A 996-nucleotide genomic window follows, 5' to 3' on the forward strand; every position below is an offset into this window, starting at 1 on the left:
CATGTTCTCACTTATTTGTGGGAGCTAAAAATTAATAAATAAATACACAAAAAAACTGGGGTGGGGGGAGGGAAGAAGACATAACAATTACAATTTCTTGAAATTGATAAGAAAAGCAAACAGAAAGGAGATTGTTGGGAGGGATGGGAGAGTGGGGGGAGGGAGGGAGCTTTCAGTAATTGGCCACAATAATCAACCACATTGTATATTGACAAAATAAAATAAAAAATAAAAAGATCATGTCATCTACAAATTGGGACAGTTTGACTTCATCTTTTCCAGTCTGGATGCCCTTTATTTCTTAAAGCTGGAGGCATAACACTACCTGACTTCAAATTATATTACACAGCTGTTGTAATCAAAGCAGCATGGCATTGACATAAAAAATAGACACTTGAATCAATGGAACAGAATAGAAAATCTGGGAATCAACCCACATACTCATAGTCCACTGATCTTTTACAAAGGCAACAGAACATACGTTGGGGAAAAGACTGCCTTTTCAATAAATGGTGCTTGGAAAATTGGACATCGTATGCAGAAGAATGAAACTGGATGTTTATCTCTCGCCATATACCAAAATCAACTCAAAATGGATTAAAGACTTAAATATAAGACCCAAAACCATATAATGTATTCTTTATTTCTCAGATTTCTATTTGGGTTTTTTTTGTTTTTTTGAGTTTATTTATTTATTTATTTATTTATTTATTTATTTTATTTTTTTTTTTTTTTGAAGTCTGTTTTTTTTTTTTTTTTTTTAAATTTTTTTTTTTTCCTTNGGTATGGAGGTTCCTCAAACAACTGCAGGTAGATCTACCATATGACCCAGCTTTCCCACTGCTGGGAATATACTCAGAGGAATGGATATCTTCAAGTCGAAGGTATACCTGTACCCCAATGTTCATTGCAGCACTCTTTACAATAGCTAAGAGTTGGAACCAGCCCAAATGTCCATCATCAGATGAATGGATACAGAAAATGTGGTATATCTAC

This window comes from Galeopterus variegatus, unplaced genomic scaffold (assembly GCF_000696425.1).
Source record: "Galeopterus variegatus unplaced genomic scaffold, G_variegatus-3.0.2 Scaffold2340, whole genome shotgun sequence".
In the NCBI taxonomy this organism is placed as follows: domain Eukaryota; kingdom Metazoa; phylum Chordata; class Mammalia; order Dermoptera; family Cynocephalidae; genus Galeopterus; species Galeopterus variegatus.